General features: G+C 42.9%; 1 pseudogene; it reads left to right on the top strand.

The window, feature by feature from the left end:
• The first annotated feature begins 4,153 nt into the window (after positions 1-4,153).
• Positions 4,154-16,344, top strand: part of LOC117524153 — a 122,755-nt pseudogene continuing 110,564 nt past the window's right edge.

Below are 16,344 nucleotides of genomic sequence, written 5' to 3'. Positions count from 1 at the left end.
TAAGGTGTTGCAGCTGTCAGCACATTTGTTTTCTGTATAATAATTCATGGCTCAGCCTTTGTTGTCATAAAAGAGTCAAATGTATTACAAATTGTAATATTTTTTAATTTATTTTTTAATTTATATATTAGTAATAATAGCAACAACAATAATAGTAATAATAACCAGTAATGCTACAATATTATTATTATACAAAGATTTTAGAGAAAGAAACAAAAGAACCTGATTAAACACAACAGAAAAGATAAATCCAACTAACAATGAACATAAATAAATAATATAGAAATAAATAACTGTTTCCTGTGAACACCTAGAGACTCTTAAACCTCCACTTCACCCCTGTTTTATTTAAGTTTAATGACAATTTGGTCAATTTGGTCCCCCAGACCCCCCAACTCAATATTGCTCCCCCAACTTTATAAAGGGTTCTGACTCCCAGGTGTGATCTAAGGTGTACATGATTTAGACCTGGTTTGACTACGCGTTAGAAATTTGGTGTTTGCGTTAATAAAAAAGAACGTAACAGAGTGTGTGTGTGTGGGGGGGGGGGTCTTCAATATGGCTAGTACCTAGGGCCCAGAATTTGATGCTACACCCCTGCAGACTGAAGTATGCTGAGGCCAACCTGGAAGAAGGTTTTGCATACTGGAAGCATGTTTTTTGGTAACATGAGATGAAACTAGAACTCTGTGGCCATAGAGGCATTGCTTATGTTTGGAGAAAGAAGGTAGAGGTGTATAACCTAAAGTGTTGGGAAGGTGTCGTAGCACGGACCCACAACAGGGGGCGCAAATGAACGGACAATAAATAATCCAAAAAGTAACAATTTAATGTTGTGATAACACACAACTAAATACACAAAATTTGCAAAGTCAATTAACACCAGGTGACGTGTGGGCAGGCTCGAAGATAGAAGACCCCCGACGAGAGAGAAGCCGCGTCCCACACGGCTTCCACCACCAACGGTCTGAAGAACACCGGAGCCGCCAAGTCCCGAGTCCCCAGGTGGCCTCCGTCTTCGGCTGTCGACCCTGGTACTGCTGGCAGAAAGCAAAGACAAGATGAATGAGTGTGAGTCCGCACACTCAGTAATCCACAGTCTGCACAAAGTTAGGAGGGAGCACCTCCACCTCCAATCACACACTCGTGCAGCTCCTGTTTAATCCACTTATCTGGTTTGGGGTGTGAGGCGAAGCCGTCGCTGTCACACCAAACGCCAATCCCACAGATAAGGACGAACACCACAGGATAACGGCTGCAAAAGAAGTTCAGATTATCACTCAACGGTTTGAGTCAGCAGAGAAAATTACCTCTTCGGTAGTCGATTTCTCGGCGGGGAGGTGGAGTTGCAGTCCGGCTTATATAGTGGTGTAGATGAGTGACAGCTGGTGCGATGAGTGACAGCTGTCACTTCTTCTGGGTCTGGCGCCCTCTCGTGCTTGGAGCCCGCACTCCAAGCAGGGCGCCCTCTGGTGGTGGTGGGCCAGCAGTACCTCCTCTTCAGCGGCCCACATAACATAAAGGCCCCTTCACACATAGTGCGAAGTTTAGTCGAATACGGCGAAACAGTTCAAATTAGCGCACCACAAATCATCGCACATTGACGGGTTGGCGTGCACAATCCCGGTGCGAGGCACATGACAGTCTCTTTCAAGCAGGAACACAGTGCGAGGTGCACCACATCGCGCCGCTGATGTGGAATAAATAAAACATAAAAACCAGCTGGTACCTGTGGAACCACATCGCGCCACTTACGTGGAATAAATAAATAAATAAAAAGCAACATACTACCTACAGGATTTGTACCTGCACTTTACTGATTGCCCTCCCAAACCTTTACCACTGAGCTACCATCACTGGCCTGTAAACAGTGCAGGGAAAATGCCTGAAATCAACAAAGAGATAGACATATTTAAAAAAAAATGAAACTATACACCATAAACAACACAGCATTTTATATTGCATCCCTCTTATCAAGCGGGCAATATAAATATGATTTGTCTGTTCCTCTGCAGATGACCCATGGTCACAGACATATACTCATGAAATGACATGAATGAGAAGCAGTTCGCTCTTCTCATGTCCACATCTGCTGGCGCGTGTCCAGCCGGCCCGCGAGCGTGTCCTGGCCGATGCGTGTCTTGTGGATGGCGCGCCAGAACTGACACATGGTCATATGGAACAGAGCTCACATGAAAGTCAGATCGCCCGCTGTGTGTTCTGATCTAACGGCCCGTTTCAGCCTGGGGGGCAACTTATCAATGGGCTGCAGTGAGGAAGCGTGCACACGCTCACTGCAGCCCACAGTATATATCGCTACAGCGATATGTTTTTATTTATGTCCATGTGATGACAGCAGACACGCGCATCACAGTGGGCAGTTATTAGTCCATGTCTGCAGCCCACAGTATATATCGCTACAGCGATATGTTTTTATTTATGTCCATGTGATGACAGCACACACGCGCATCACAGTGGGCAGTTATTAGTCCATGTCTGTCCAAACACAGTACGTGTTGTCCAGTTGAGATGTCCAGAATGACAGATTTCCACAGCTGCTTCACAGCAGCTTCAGTTCAGTGCACACACCAAAGCCACACTCATGGGGAACTTAGACAAATTTCACTGCCAGCCCGACAGTGATTGTCTGCAGACTGTTGTCATGCCAGGAGTACGAATGGCCACACGAGTGGTGTTAGATGTTCGTGTGTGTTAGCTGGAATTTGGCCAACACCTGCCGTGAGAGGGATTTATGGGTTTGCACAGCACACTCTCTGCCTTTCAGCCGTTGGTGTGTGCAAATAGTTGTAGTAACAGGTGTACGAGACGTTCGAGGCAGGGTTGAGTTTATACGTTTTGCACACGATTCCTCCTTCATGAAACTTTGCACTATGTGTGAAGGGGCCCTAAAGAACACCGTCCCCATGGTGAAACACAGTGGTGGGAATATTATGCTGTGGGGAGGATGGCCCAAAATATGTGTCACTCCTGGTGAACTACCTCCAGAAGACCAAATGACACTGAGTGGCCTGCACAAAGTCCTGACTTTAATCCCATTGAAAATCTATGGGATGAACTGAAGACCAAGGTTCATTTAAGAAGACTGTCAAATCTGGAGGCGCTTGAGAGAGTCCCCAAAGAAGAATGGGCTGGGATTCCTCAGGGGACATGTCAGAAACTTGTTAGGATCAAGGCCTGCTTTTGTCTTCTCAACATGTTTGTTGACAGTGTTTCATTTCCAAAGCTTTGGCCTGGTGGTCACCACAGACCCCAGTGCCTTTAACATGCTGCCCCACACATTTAAGTTTTCCCATCATAGGATTAACGGGCAGTGACTGATGAGCACGGTCAGAGCCTCCAGGTGCATGCTGGGGTGGACGAGGAGGAGTTTCAAATGCAAGTCAACAGCAATGCAGGGTGAGCAGAAAGCAGTTTTTCCTCATGTTCATTCACAGACATTTTAGTTTGACGACGTTTATTTTGATGCAAATTTACATGACAGATTCTCCATATAAATTGCAAACTGTATTTTGCATGTTCAGGTAGATTATTATGCAAGACTAAAAATAATTAATGCTATGTCACACCTTTTGACAGGAAGATTTGTTAACTTGAGGAACAGTTGCTAAAATTCTTCAGGTTGATCTTGATCTGCCTAAAAATGATCCCTTTGTGAGATATTGCCCATTTTTAAGAGTTCTAAGTTAAAAATCCTTCAGGAAGGTAGATACTTTGATGAAACATGTTCAGCACACGTTACGTGTCGTTTTAAAAATCCCTTTTTATTGTCTAATTAGGAAATGATTGTCAGGACATTGTGATCCTCCATTTAAAACTAGAGTTTAAATTTGAAAAAGATTGGTGGCATTGGGTTGTTTTTGTTTTTGTTTTTTTGTTTTTTTGCACATAAGCTAGTATGGTCACATGGTACCAATGCAGCATAATCATTGGTGCATCACCAGCAGCAGCAGGGGGAAGTGTCTCTGCTGTCATTCCTCTAATCCCCAGTGGGTGGCACTGTTGGATCAGCTGTTGGACTGTAACAGCATCACTGACCTTCAGCAACCCCCCCCCCCCCCCCCCCCTCTATATTTCCAGAGCCACACAGGTTTTCAGCATCATGCGTGCTCAGGCTGGAGCGTGCGTGCACGTATGAGCCAGGTTCCTCCTCCTTCTCCTCCCGGCACGCTGTCCCCTGCGTGTAGGACTCGCTGCTGCAGCCGCCACCACCGGAGCAGCTCCATCATCATCTCGCTCCTTCAGCATCCCCTCTCTCCTCCATAGCATCCAATTCTCACAATCATCACAACCCTGCAGAGACGCCCCCCATCCCATCCTCATCCCCTTCCCCGTCCTTCCTCCCTGTGCTTTGCATGAGACAGCACCTCCTCATCACCTCCTCTGTCATTCTGCAAATATCCCCCTTTTTCTCCTTCTGTTCCTCCGGTTTGTCTCGTGATCGCAAGCGCCCTCATCTCCTTTCCCTCTTCATCATCGTCCACGGTTCAGCGAAGCAGGCAAGCTGTCTCTTCTCTCCACCAAGGTGTCTGCTGGCTGGGCAGCTGGTCTTCCGCTGTCCCTTTGGAGGATGATCCTGTGGATGAAGTCTGAGGAGATGGCCCTCGGGGAGCTGCTGGAGAGGCTGAGGACGGTCATCCACAGCATAGGTAGGATACAGTCCACATTCACGGCCTTCAGTCAGTGTAGGCTTCATTGCACAAATTGATTCTTCTCCATATAAAATTGTGGATTACAAACATTAATCTTTATAGACGGTTACGGTATGTGTAGCACAGGGGCGGAACCAGGAATTAATGATGGCAGTTCTTTCATTTATACTGAATGAATGTGGTGGGCACAGCTAACCCAGTGTTGCCAAGTTAGCAACTTTGTTGCTTGATTTAGTGACTTTCCAACCTCCCTTGTAGCTAAAAATCCTAGTGACTAGTGACAAATCTGGTGACTTTTACTCAATGCAAACCACACACACACATCTTCCACCGCTTATCCAAGATTGGGTCACGGGGGTGGAGCCTATCCAAGCAGTCATAGGGCGTGAGGTGGGGTACACCCTGGACAGTTCGCCATTCTGTCGCAGGGAAACATATAGGCAAATAAACACATTCAGAACCGCACACACATTGCATTGTTTTTGGATGTGGGAGGAAGCCGGGGCACCTGGAGGGAACCCAAGCAAACACGGGGGAAAACATGCAAACAGGTGGGAATCAATCCCATGACCTTCTCTTTGTGAGGCAACAGTACTAACCACTAAGTCACCGTGCTGCCCTCCATACAAAGCAATGAGTATGTATGTAAATAGTTATACCACAAAATTACGGCTATATAGTCGCCACCAGTCTTCCCCACCCAGGATGCCGTTCAGCTTCCTGCCATATGCAAATTATGCATGATTACATTGTCATGTAATCAAGCGGCTTTTAGCAACAGTTAAGAGAACTAATAGTCACTTGTGGTGACATATTTTTTGGCAACCATGAACTAACCTAGCTTTGAAAACTGACCTTTCATTCATTTTCTATATTCACTCTAATTAAAGGTCACGGGGTCGGCTGGAGCCTATCCGAGCAGTCAAAGGGCACGAGGCGGGGTACACCCTGGACAGGACGCCAGTCTGTCTCAGGGCACATTAAACTGAATAGCCGCTAAAATAGTTTGCTGAAGCTACCTGCAACCACTAACCGCTACATCTTTTTTTAAAATGTAAATTAAGCTTAGGCTTGTTTTGTTTGTTTTTGGTACTAAACCCTTAAAAAACAGACCAAAAGAGCCAAAATTTTAATATGTTGTAGCGTAAATATGGAGGTTCCTAAAAACATTTAGAATTTCTGCCTCAGATGATCATCAAAATATACATAAATGATTAAATCGACAAAGAAATTAAACAGAAGTTTCCATTCAACATACAATTTAGTCACAGTACAGTGAGTTTAAAACAAATATGACATTAAAAAATAAGAATACAGGTGAAAGTTCATTTACAATGTACTTCATTAAATAATCAATTATGTACTCTCGCTTGACCTCCTGCTGCTCGAGGTGACGCTTGTTGCCTTCGCACCATGTGTTAGCTTTGCTTATTGGGTTTAGTGTATAAATTCTAACATGAATAAACATATGCTTTTAGGGTTTACAAATGACCAGCAGACTGTATTCCAGTAAAAAAGTTAGATAATTTATAGTTGGAGAAACTAAAGTTAGTGGATGGCTAATGGTTTTCAAAGTTAGCATAAATGCTAACCCTGTAACAAAAAAAAAGTTTGCTTTGCTAATTAGCTATTAGCTGACTAGCTGAACTGTGGCCACCATGGAAATAGAGACCTGGAATGGACGTCACGTGACTAGCGGCGTGAGCCAGTTAAGGCACCTGTTAAATAGAAGTGAAATGGGGGGAAAAAAGGCAGTGCTTCACCATCAACTGCACCAACTACAAAAACAAATTCCCGAATACTAAAATAAACTGTACAAGAGCCTTAATGTAACTATGTAAAACAAATGTCTATTTTAAAGTCGTTATATCGGAATTTAATATCGATATACTGAGACTATATATATATATATATATATATATATATATATATATATATATATATACTTGCAGTTGTTGTTTAATATGATATGAAAATTCAGTAAGGTATATCTTATATATTATATTCCATTTCTAAAGTGGAACTATGCTAGCATATAAAGGTATATCTAAAAAGGATGAGTAAAATAGGAGAGTAGAAAAGAGTAGAGTAGAGCCACTTAGGTGCCTGGTCTTGAGAACCAGGGAAGGTGAATTGCTTTATATCTACTTGTAATAAAATGCTAGTAAAAATAATATGTATATGTTGTTGTCATTAAAAGACTAGCAGTAATATTACAGTGGAAAAAGCAGCAAGGTAAATGACCACAATGGCAAGGCATACTTCAGATTTATATTTTAATACATAAGGATTTTTTTTTTATCCGAGCTTTTAATCAGCTTGAATACAACTTACAAGGATTCATTTCTAAAAATCCATTGAGAGTTACGATGACAGGAAAAAAAAAACACAGTAAATTCCCCATATTTCCACACTTTACATAAAATGTTTTTTCCTACCCAGGCGTGTATGAGTTCATTAGAAAGAGCAATTAAAGGGCTTTAAAACAAGCCTACTTTTATTAAAATCTGTTAACAAATAGCGACAATAGAGAGAGAAAAGCAGCACAGTTTGTTATAATTTCCCCAAATTTCTGCATTTTACATAAAAGTTTTTTTTCCACCCACACATGCATAGATGCATTGGAAAGAGCGTTCAAAGGGCTTTAAAACAAGCCTAGGTTTATTAAAATCTGTTAAGAAATAGCGACGCTAGTGCAAAAAAAGCGGTCAGTTTATTATTGATGATCTGCACATCTCCACCCTTAGTAATGGCGCCTTCCTGTCCTGAGCGACGCTAATAGATTGAGGCGCGCATGTCCATTCCAGGTCTATATTTCCATGGTGCCCACCACTGCTTTTTATGAAGCACTTGGTTAATTTTGTGTTTCTTGTTTTGGAACAAATGGTTCTTTCACTGTTTTGAAGCATTTTATTTGCTAGTTTTTATTATGAGTGTTAAACCTGAAACACAAGACTTTCAGATGACACATTATGAATTTGAAATGTGATATTGCTCCATTATTTGAACCTGGTCGAGAAGCATGTTGGTGTGGTGAAAGTGTTGAATTTGTACAGACATTCACTTATATCACAGTGAAATTCATGTCTCTGGGTCTTCGACCTTTGAAATCGAGAGACCCCGGAGAAGATCTTTCATGAGGTGACTGGACAGATGTGTTTGGCTGTCCTCCTGACACCTTTGCAAGAGAACGAAGGTCCAAGTGTTTATGGATTCTGGTGCTTCCTGTCTTACCATATGGTTGTGTGACCCGGTTGCTAACCAGTGAACGAAGGTGACGACTGGATGTCTTTGGTACGCCGTCTCTTCAGAGGATTTGTGGGTACCACTGGATTGACTTTGTGTCAAATATACAGTTACTTATGGAGACTCAGATGAAGAAACTCGCTTGCATTGTGACGGTACATTAGCTACGACATTTCGGCCATGTGACGCATTTCTCTGTCCATGATATAGATGCCTCAGGGTTGAGGACCAAGCGACCTGGAGAATGCCAAGGCGATGCCCATGTGCCACTTGGATGCAACAGGTGGATGGTTACTTTTAAGAGGTGGGTGGGGATGGATCAGTTGTCTGGCTTGGTGGTTGCTATCAAAGATCTAGGGCGGTTCCATGATGCAATGTACGCATTGGCATATGGCACCAACTCTCGCCCCCCAAAACCTGATCTCAACCGAGCCATTAGAAATCAGTGAATGGCTTTGTTACAATACTGTAACTGGACGAATAATCAAATCCTTCTGAGTCTTTGAAATAATTTTTACTTCCAGGCCAGTTATCACATGCAAAGCTTTACCAAAGTAAAACTGCATAATATTGACATGTTATATAACATGTGCATTGTCTACTTTTTTAAAAAACAGGTTGACTTCTTACATAATCTGATCTCTATTATTCTCCTCTCCTCCCTGATCAGTTACATTTCGAGGGATATATTGATCAGACGACGTGTTGAGGGCAGAAATTGGAGACAGACTGACCTACATATGATCCACTCACACCTCAAACCAACACAATACTTCACAACGACTTACCTCATCCAGTCTATGCGACTGTGTTTTGTCACCTCGCTGTGAAAACACTTTAGGCCCCTCCTTTGTAGCGCTGACTTTTACTACTACATATCTAAATCATAATTGTTTATTGGCGTTTAAGCAGAATCAGTAAAAAAGATGTTTTTGCTCCAAGACAAGACCGCACACACAACACGGTTGCATAGTTCAATCAATCAATCAATTTTATTTATATAGCGCCAAATCACAACAAACAGTTGCCCCAAGGCGCTTTATATTGTAAGGCAAGGCCATACAATAATTACGTAAAAACCCCAACGGTCAAAATGACCCCCTGTGAGCAAGCACTTGGCGACAGTGGGAAGGAAAAACTCCCTTTTAACAGGAAGAAACCTCCAGCAGAACCAGGCTCAGGGAGGGGCAGTCTTCTGCTGGGACTGGTTGGGGCTGAGGGAGAGAACCAGGAAAAAGACATGCTGTGGAGGGGAGCAGAGATCAATCACTAATGATTAAATGCAGAGTGGTGCATACAGAGCAAAAAGAGAAAGAAACACTCAGTGCATCATGGGAACCCCCCAGCAGTCTAAGTCTATAGCAGCATAACTAAGGGATGGTTCAGGATCACCTGATCCAGCCCTAACTATAAGCTTTAGCAAAAAGGAAAGTTTTAAGCCTAATCTTAAAAGTAGAGAGGGTGTCTGTCTCCCTGATCTGAATTGGGAGCTGGTTCCACAGGAGAGGAGCCTGAAAGCTGAAGGCTCTGCCTCCCATTCTACTCTTACAAACCCTAGGAACTACAAGTAAGCCTGCAGTCTGAGAGCGAAGCGCTCTATTGGGGTGATATGGTACTATGAGGTCCCTAAGATAAGATAGGACCTGATTATTCAAAACCTTATAAGTAAGAAGAAGAATTTTAAATTCTATTTGTGTTACATTTTACTGCACGGTTACCTTTATTGTGTTGTTGTGTTTGGTCGTTAAGGTGATGAAGAGGCTGTTTCTAATAAATGGTCACATAACTTTCCTTGTTTACACAAAGAGCATCACCGCGGTTCGGCTTCAATCCAAGATTTTCCAGATCTGAGTTACACTGGAGATCAGGGTTCCTACCAGCATTCAGGGGCGGCTCTAGCTTCAGGTAAATGTGGGGGTTGTGACTTGGCAGGGTGTGCCAAAGTCCCACCCCTACTCACAGAATTTTAAAAATCTGTTATATTAGATTAGATAGAACTTTATTAATCCCTTAGGAAGACTCCCTCAGAGAAGTTGAGGTTCCAGCGGAATTGTATAGCAGCACACAGGGTAAGAAGCACACAGAGTATCAAAAGTGAAAGTAAAAAACAATTTGCAAATATAAATATTAATACCGGAAATAATGCTCGCTACTGGTTTACTGGCTACTACTGTTCCTCTCATTCCTGTCCTCTGTCTTCCTGTTACTCCTCCTCCCCGTGAGTAAGGAGTTCTACAGTCTGATGGCCTGAGGGACAAAGGGGTTTTTCAGTCTGTTGGTCCTGCACTTGGGAAGGAGCAGTCTGTGGCTGAAGAGGCTCCTCTGGTTGCTGATGACGGTGTGCAGAAGGTGAATGGCATCGTCCATACTGTCCAGCAGTTTGTCCAGTGTTTTTTCTCTGCCACCTTCACCAGAGAGTCCAGCTTCATGCCAACCACAGAGCCAGCCTGCCTTTTTCCAGCATTCTAAGACAGTCTCAGAAGCTAAATAATGATTCTCTTGTCATCATTTTTAATACACAATTTATTTTTTAAACACTGGAAATCTTGGAAAATCTCTGCTTTTTTGCAGATGATGTGATTCTGTTGGTTTCATCAAGCAGTGGCCTCCAATGTGCATTGGGCAGGCTTGAGGTCGGGTGTGAAGTGACTGGGATGAAGATCAGCATCTCCAAATCTGAGACCATGGTCCTGTCTCTCTAAAGGGTGGATTGTCCCCTCTAGGTCAGGGGAGCGTTATTGCCCCAAGTGGAGGAGTTTAATTATCTCAAGGTCTTGTTCACGAGTGGGGTAAAGTTGGAGCATGAGATCGATAGGCAGATTTTGGCGGCATCTGATGTTTTAGGGGTGCTGTACTGGGACCGACGTGATGAAGGAAGAGCTGAACCAGAAGGCAAGAATCTCATTTTGTCAGGTGATTTACATTCCTATCCTCACGTATGGTCATGAACTTTGGGTAATGACCAGAAGAATAAGGTTGCAGATAGAAGTGGTGGAAATGAGATTCCTCCATCGGGTATCTGGGCTTACACTCCTGGACAGGGTGAGAAGCTCAGAGTTAAGCTGCTGCTTCTTCACATTGAAAGGAACCAGCTGAGATAGTTCGGGTATCTGGTGAGGATGCCCATATGGTCGTCTCTATAGGGAAGTCTTCCAGGCACCTCCACAGAGAGCCTGGGGACGACCGAGGACACGCCGGAGGGATTATATTTCCCAGGTGCATTGGGAACACCTCAGGATCCCTCAGGAAGAATACCAGGACTTGGCTCAGGATAGGGAAGTGTGGGATGAGCTGCTTGGTCTGCTGCCAATGTGACCCAGAGCCCGATAAGCAGCAGAAAATGAATGAATGAATCAATCAATCAGACAGGAGTATTCATCAACCAGCATTCATCAGTTGCACTTTGTTTATGCAAAATGTTTCCCATATTTCATCACACCTTTGGTTAGCAACTCAATGTGGCGTTGCTAAGGACCTGGAAGGAGCAGAAGAACAAACAAATGATTTTTGGATTATAGTGTGATCTTGTCTGCCATATGGTGGTATAGCGGTTAGCACTGTCGCTTGCCAACAAAAATGTTGTGGATTCGAATCTAATCAGGTGTTTCTTTGTGGACATTTGTAGAAGGTTATGTGGGGTCACAAAATCAGTTAAATGGCTACATATAAATAGTGCTTTTCCATCTGCATCAGATGCTCAAAGCGCTTTACAATAAAGCCTCACATTCACCCCAATGTGAGGGTGTTGCCATACAAGGCACTCACACTGGGAGCAACTTCACCTTAGATGTTTGACTCAAAAGCTGCTGAGTGGGCAGCAGCAGATGTTTGGTCACACAGAAGTGGGAAAAAAAATGGTGGTTTCTGACATTGCTGCTGCTGCCACTGATACTCCAGCATGTGTTAATTACCTCCACCAATGAAGTTGATACCATTGTTTGTTTGTGAACTGCCTGGAGCCCACACTTTTTCATATATTGTTATGGAATTTTTACTGAAGATTCATATCCTGATAGGCAAGAACTGATTCAGTTTTCAAGATCATAGGTCAAAGGGCAAAGTCAGGAAAAATCTTGGAAATGTGGAAAAATCCCAATCTTTAACATTGAAAGAATTTTCAAAAAATCATAACTCTGTCAAAAAAAAAAAATACATCTAATTTCTTTCATATTTGAGAGTGTTATGTAGGATGTTGTCCTTTATCAACTGACAAAGACTGAACCATATCCAATCCAGATAACAGATTTTGTGGCCATTTAAATTTAACATTGAAACCCCAATTTAATGTATATTTTACATTGTATCTTAATCAAACGTGACCCACTCACTCTCATATTTGAAAGTGAGGTGCAGACTGACACTCACTATCGCCTAACAAAGTTTGAACTGGATCTGATCCAGATTGTGGATTTTGTGGACATTTGACTTTAATATTGAAAAGCCCATTTGATGTACATTTTGCATTATATCACAATCAAAAGTGCCTTAATAACTCTCATTTGTGACAATGAGGTGCAAACTGTTACTCTCAATGAATAGAATAGAAAGTTTGATCCGCACCTGATCCGTATTGCAAATTTAGCGGATATTTGATTTTAACCCTTTTGATTGATATTTTGTATTATATTTTAGCTTATGAAAAGTCACTTCTAACAACACTTTTTTTCCAAGGTAAAATTTTGTGGGATTGGAAACTAGTGTTGGATTGCGCTCAGGGAGCGCAGTGCTCCAGCTCTAGCTGCATCCTGTCCTCAGCAACAGTGAGTGGGTGGACTGAGTGGGTTAAGATGAGGAGGGGGGCCCACAGTGTAAATCACATTCCTGATTGTGGATTGAGAATTCATAAAATGCATCTCTGGAGGTGAATTCCGAGCTTCATTCCTCAGAGAAAATCACCTCAGCTTATTTTGGTCTCAGTGACGATGCTGCAGTGTGTGTTTTATGAAATGCCTGCGTGACTTTATAGTAAATGTTTTCAGATGTGTGATCGTTGTAGTTCAGTGTTGATAAGAAAATGTGACAGTGGAGCTGTGGAGGGAAGATGAGAGCAGCAATTCCGCTGAGTCCAACACTGATCACAGACGACAGCAGAGAGGGAGACAAGGCCACAGTACGAGAGGAGTGAAGTAAAGGGAGGGTGAAAACGATTTAGCCTCGTCTAAGCTGGGAATGATTTGTTTCTTCAGATCTGAAGAGAAAGTGTCATAAAATGTGGAAAACAAGGAACTGATTTTTTTTTTTTTACTATTCTTCAAAGTAAACGCTTTGCACTGCTGTCGGCATTAATGCACATAATGAGAAAAGTTTGATTTCAGTGTATCCTATTCTGTTTTTATTGCACATTTCAGATGACCGTGATATCCATCCATCCATCCATCCATCAGTCAGCACTGAGTGTGTGGCGGAGGTGGACTTAACAACTTCAAATACATTCGGTAGAATGCAAATTAACCAATTTTATATGATCAGAATATTTAAAATTCCCAAAATTATTGAACAGCAACAAAACAAAATAGCTCATTTATTTTTCTTTTCTTTTCTTTTCCCCCAGTCTTCTTTTTTATTCTTCTTCTTTCAAATGCACTCAGTTGCCACAGTGGAACCGGGACAGATCCACATTGGGATTTGACACAATTTTTATGGCAAATGACCTTCTTGACACAACTCTATTTCAACATGAGGAAACCTGTTCACAGCTTCTGGTGTTCCCAACTGTTATCCCAGCCAATCAGGATCTGCTCAGTGTGTGTGCATGTGTGTGCGTGCACACACACACACACACGCACAGACTGTTATCTTTTTGGACTGTGAATAGAAGTTGGAGTACCTGGAAAAAACAAACTAAGTGTAGAGTAAAAAGCCACACATCTTCACCTAAAACACTAAAACAGTGCAGACATTCCCTGGCTAATATCTAATAATCTGCATGAAATGATCCCAATCTCTTATTAATCTGGATCTGGTAGTTTTCCAGCAGCGTGATGCTGTTGGCACACAGACTCAACAAGAGCACCTTGGTGAAGAACTGTTTTGTGGACTCCCCTCATCAGTATGTGTGACGGTGCGTCTGTGCTCAGCCTCACAGCCGCCAACCTTTTGCTTGGCAACTTCACCCAACACAGACTGTTTGCTGCTCCGACACTGCTGCTGTCCACATACTGATCAACGACAAACCCTGACATCATAGATTTTTATTTTCAAACATTAAGACTGTTTAGTTTAGTTCTCATGCTTTCTGTAGTACTTCCTGGTGCAACCTGCTGTAAAAGAGCAAGAGACAGAATAAAGAGGAGCAGAAAAGGCAGATTAATTCAGGAGTGAGCTGTATAATTAGCCCGAGCAGCAGAAGGGGATTTGTGCTCCAACGGCTGCCCTCTTATGCAGTCCTCTGTCCTCCCCATTCGTCACTGTCCCACTTGTTGCTTTGGATGAGGGGAGCAGCGCCGGAGCTGTTTCACCTTCAGTGTCAGTGTTTGAAATTTGTGCAAACAGTGACTCAGCTGTTCCTCAAGTCTCCAGTGTGGATCTGCAGTGGATGCTGAGCGTGCACAGTTGGTGCCTTGCAGGATGCATGTGTGAGAGACCCGTCAGGTCCATTGCAGTGGTGCACAATCCTCTGCGTGTCCGTGTTTCGAGGAGGTGCTTTGGAGTCTGTCAGAGAGTGCAGTGGAGCTTTGCAGGTCTGGCTGAAGGTCTTTCTGGATGACAGAGTGGATTTGAGGGTGTGAGACCAGCATCCAGCTCTCATGTCTCTGCATGAGTTTCTGCGGGATGGCAGTGAGGTGTCGATCCGGATCATAAACCGGTTCAGTAATCTGATCCAGAGCATTGAAATATCCGGACTCTCTTCATCTTTCTCCTTCAGCCCCCCAAGTCGTAAGAACTCCAGGAGAGACTGGGATGGTAAGACTGTGTGTGCGTGCATGTGTGTGCATGCACCCAGAGCCTCTTGCACAGTGTTTTCTTCCTGTTTGGGGTGTTTTTGTCTTTGTGCACAAGTGTCCAGTAGTTTATGTGTCCGAGTGCAGCTTAAATAGTGGCTTCTGTTTACAGATCTCTGCAGCTGCACTGATTCCAGCTGAGATAGCCCCCCCCCAACATTAACAGCATCTTCAGCACATGCACAAACTGCAGCGCACAGCACCTCACCAGCCACGGAACAGAGCTGCTGATTTTTCAAGTGATTGTAATGTCAAAGTGCTTTCATTTTGGAGCCTTTATTGTAGAACTGGACGTCAAAAACATGTTGAGGAAAGCTAAGAGGAGTCCTGCTCAATGGGATACTGGGATGCCTCTGGTACCACTTAAGCCGTGTAAGTCAATGGCACTCTGAGCTTGTGCACATACATTTGTTTGGTGTATGTGTGTGCATAATTTTCTTAGGCTACTTTTACTGATTCATGCTCCCTTGTGCGTGTGTGTGACTGAGCAATTTTAGGACAGTGAAAGACTTTGTAACTGCAGCCTCATTCTTGATAGTGCTGTTCAGGAACCGAGGTTATCCTCTGTTGTCATTGCATATGCTACGCTACAGCTAAGTTTGGTGCCTGTAAGTTGAATACAGTGCATCTGGAAAGTATTCATAGTGCTTCACATTTTCCACATTTTGTTATGTTACAGCATTATTCCAAAAATAAATATTTTTTTCCTAAAAATTCCACACACAGTACCCCATAATGACAATGTGAAAGATTTTTTGCAAATTCATCCAAAAAAAAAAAAAACCCCTAAGAAATCACATGTAAATAAGTATTGACAGCTTTTGGCATGAAGCTCAAAATTGAGCTCAGATGCAACCTGTTTCCACTGATCATCCTTGAGATGTTTCTACAACTTAATTACTGTCCACCTGGGGTAAATTCAGTTGATTGGACATGATTTGGAAGGCACATATCTGTCTACATATAAGGTCCCACAGTTGACGGGGCATGTCAGCTGAAGAGAAAGAATGTCTGTGTGCATGATGGCATTTTGCTGATTTGTGACCATTTTCCCCCTCGTGTGTCATCAAGAACACTCATGACTGAGTCTGTCATGATGCCACCAATACATCAATAACTTACAATAAATAATACATGCACCATTTGGGAAGTAGAGATGGACCAGTGGTGAACAATCAGGACCCAGGGAGATTCTGTGGGGTGGTGAATTCGGAAAGCACCAATACATGATTCTAGACCTGATCAGACCTAATCTCGGTATGAATTATGATACCACTGCTTTACAAAAACAAGCAAAAATGACTGAGGGGGGAAAAAACTCTCCACAATATTCTCTGTATAATATTGTTTTTAGTCTATAAAGACATAATAAATGACACCAGAACCTCCACTTTCTTCTGCTGGTTTGTGGAAGCAAACTGTTGCAAACTGTTGCAATCATTAACTTTCCAATTTAGCAAGATTACCTCCAGTTTAAGATATTTCTG

Source organism: Thalassophryne amazonica, chromosome 14, assembly GCF_902500255.1.
Source record: "Thalassophryne amazonica chromosome 14, fThaAma1.1, whole genome shotgun sequence".
Classification (NCBI taxonomy): domain Eukaryota; kingdom Metazoa; phylum Chordata; class Actinopteri; order Batrachoidiformes; family Batrachoididae; genus Thalassophryne; species Thalassophryne amazonica.
This window is presented reverse-complemented; position numbering and strand designations above follow the sequence as displayed.